The sequence below is a fragment of the Marmota marmota genome, unplaced genomic scaffold (genome assembly GCF_001458135.2).
Source record: "Marmota marmota marmota unplaced genomic scaffold, marMar, whole genome shotgun sequence".
NCBI classification, from domain to species: domain Eukaryota; kingdom Metazoa; phylum Chordata; class Mammalia; order Rodentia; family Sciuridae; genus Marmota; species Marmota marmota.
This window is the reverse complement of record NW_026008303.1, coordinates 2,276-5,781: the sequence shown is the minus strand read 5'-3', so window position 1 is coordinate 5,781 and position 3,506 is coordinate 2,276. Positions and strand designations below refer to the sequence as shown.

General features: G+C 45.9%; 1 pseudogene; it reads left to right on the top strand.

Moving 5' to 3' along the window:
- The first annotated feature begins 1,164 nt into the window (after positions 1–1,164).
- On the top strand, positions 1,165–1,911 carry LOC125614846 (annotated as a pseudogene).
- Positions 1,912–3,506: the final 1,595 nt, after the last annotated feature.

Sequence of the window (3,506 nt, the reverse complement as noted above, 5' to 3'; positions counted from 1 at the left end):
AGCTAGTTTCCTACATAAACTGTGTACACAGAGAATAAATGTTTTCAAATACATTCTTATAAAAAATAACAACAATGAATCATTGAAATTCAACTTAAGGATGTCTTGAAAGGGTAAAGTTTCTAAGCTGCAAAGCCTGAGTTAAAATGTAAAGGATAAGATTAAGATTTGTTTTAAGTTCTGTGAAGTTTTTAAAGTTCTGTTAAGTTGCAATTTCCTGAAGTGAAATTAAGTTCTGTTTTCCTGGAACCTACAATTCATGTAGAAGTTAAAAACAACTCCCGGAAAAGCCACTGGAATGTATGTTGAAATCTCCCCTAACCATCTGGTTGCTCTGTAAAAACAACTCCCTCCTAGAAACCGTGCAGTCCAGCATGTACACACCTCAGGGCCTAAACCAATCACTTTAAATGTAACCCCCTCCTTAGGAATGACCTATCACTCCAGCCTGCCCTGTTCCCGCCAATGAATGTGCTAATCAAGTCTAAGAATTGTTGTTTGACTTTCCCGGGGTGTATGGTGATTTGTTAAAGGAGACTGTGATGTATGTAAAGTCCCTGCCCTCCCCAAAAAGTGTACTTAAGCATTGTTCAACCCCTGCTCTGGGCTCTGGGCTGCTCTCCCTTCTTGAGTGGGCACAGAGCCCCAGCATGCTGGAATCTCAATAAATCCCCTTATGCTTATTGCATGAAGTCAGTCTCTTGGTGGTCTCTTCCTCCTGTGGTCGCTGGTCCCTTACAGTCTCACTTGAAAAAAATTATAAGTGGACCTACAAACTTTCAGAAATAGGGCAAAGAAACAAAAATAATCCATATTCCATAAATTCTGCCTGTGTTGTGTGAACAACTTAACCTCAAATGCATTAACTGCCCACCATGTGCTTTCATGGAAAAGCACCAAGAAGTTTGTTTCCCTCAAACCCTTTTCAAAAAAATTGTCCTCATGTTGATGAACACTGGTCTTCCATTTGTTTCACACAAGGAGAAAGATCTGTATAGGAATCTTCTGAATAAAAAATTGTAGCTTAGCAGAGCGCAGCGCACACGCCCAGAAGGTGGGCAGCTTTAGAGCAGTGGTGCCCGCAGCGGCGGCCGCGAGATTCGGACCGAGCTTGAGCCCTCCCTGAGCCCCAGAGCTGCCCCAGACTCCCACCCTGGCTCCCCTATGGCACTCGTCCATCTGTTCCCAGCCCTGCCGCCCAGCCTCAGGACCCGCACCTTGAGGGCCCCCCCCACCCCCCTCACCTTCCTCTTCCCTGCACCGCCTGCCACCAACCCGCCAGCCACCATGTTGGTGGAGCTGGAGGATGCCCTGCCCCCCTGGGCGCAGAGGGGGCCATGGGGAGGGCAGCGAGGTGTGTGTGTTGGGGGGGCCAGCGACAAGGGCCATGGTGGCCCCAAACAGAAGAGCAGCCGCAAGAAGAAGCAGCCTGGCAAGTACAGCCAGCTGGTGGTGGAGACATCCGAAGGTTGGGAGAGCAGAAGCTTGTCACTGGCGGGCATCTATGCAGAGGCCAGGAAGGAGGCGAGGTTCGACCAGCAGAACAGCCGCACCTACCTCAAGTACTTTGTGCAAGCTGGTGCAGAATGACTTGCTACTGCAGGTCAAGGGCACAGGCGCCACCGGCTCCTTCAAGCTCAATTGCCAAAAGCTGGCGGCCAGCTAACTGTGCGCCCCTTTTCCACGCCTGCCATGCACAAACCCAAGAAGCAGGCAGCACGGCGCCACACGGACCACTGACCCACCAAGGGCGCCACAGCCGACAAGCACCCATCCCCGAAGGCTGCTGCCACCGAGGACAAGGGCAGCAGCAGCAGCAGCAGCAAGGCCAAAAAGGCAGTGGCTGGGAGCAAGAAGGTAAAGAAAGCCACCAAGCCCAGTGTCTCCAAGGTGCCCAAGGGCTGCAAGTGAGTGCCCAGGCCACACACGCGACAATGTGGAGGGGGACCTTCCCCGCTGGGCCACGACCTCACCTCCCCTCCCCCACGCGCAGCCGCTCTGGCCTCCCCTCCCCCAAGCGCTGCATTGAGATTTTTGAAACAGCCAGGGTGACTCCCTGATTGGCTCTGGCCCTTAGAAATGGCGTTGCCATGGTTACCGCCCCACCCGTCAGCCAATGGGCAGGGCCCTGGTTGGCCAGCTGGCTTCAGCCTCCAGGCCTGGCCCCCTCCCTCTCGCCACCTCTGGGCTCCCAACAATTGCTCAAGGTGCAGGGCAGTGCAGCGCTCCCCTCCACCCCAAGCCACAATAAAACATTCTTTACCTTTGCACAAAAAAAAAGGATTCTAGTATAGACAGAAAGATTTAGAAGTGGAACGTGGTGGCACATGCCTGTAATCTCAGCAGCTCTGGAGGCTGAGACAAGACTCTCTCAAATTCAAAGCCCGCCTCAGGGATGGTGAGGCACTCAGTGAGACCTCTTTTACTGACCATTTTTTCACACTACACAGTGATTACAGCTGTCTCTAAATAAAATATAAAATAGGGCTGGGGATGTGGCTCTGTTGCTGAGTGCCCCTGATTTCAATCCCTGGTACTCACCCCGCCTCCAAAAAAAAGAAGGATATAGAAATCTGTAACTTCTTTTTGCAAGTCACCTTTGAATAGTTTTGTGTGACCAATGTGCTGACATTTTTAAATATTTCCTATTTTATTGTCTCTGAAATGCAATCACCTTTAAGACACTTAGAACATTCTTATTCTATGTACAACTCAGAAGAAAAATTGCCATGTGGTTACAACATGCCAATTTTAAGATTCCATCGATCTCAGATGTGCATCTTAAAAATCAATGAAATGCCTTAATTATAAACCACAGAATTGTATGGTAAATTATTTGTTTTTCTTCCAATTAACTCTTATGTCTCTCAAATGTAGAACTCCATAAAGGCATGCATGTTTTGTCCATTTGACAACATTTCCACCATGCTTAGAAACTGGAACATTTTCAATATCTTTGTAACTCATTATTTATTTAGTTTACTTAGGAATATGTGAATATGAAAAAAAAAGTAATGATTTTAAACAGTATTTGTAACAGTACTGACCTCTTTTACTCTGGGACATTTTACTTGCTCAAAATTTTTTTTAAAAAAAGTAATTATTTTCAATTTGGCTGACTTCTCAGGTCAAAGAGATTAAATACATCTCTACACAATTGAAAATATATTCTCTTCCGAGAAGTCTTTACTTACATGTTTGTTTCCACAGCACCTTTCAATAGTAATAAGCAACAAACACCTTACAAGATTTTTTAAAAGTCAAAATAAACATCCTTTTTAGAGTTAAAAAAGTTGAAGAAATTTTTGTTACACTGTAGATAGCTTGAGCTAAACGCTATATTAATTTTTCTCTATCATAACTAGCAGTGTTTCAAATGAAAAGATAATTTGTAATGAGTCATACCATGAGGTCTGGTGTATGTACATCTATCTGCATTTTCCAAATTTGCTAATATTAACACCAGTAAGTAGAAAGGGTTATTTTAAAAGTGATTACAGCTGGGC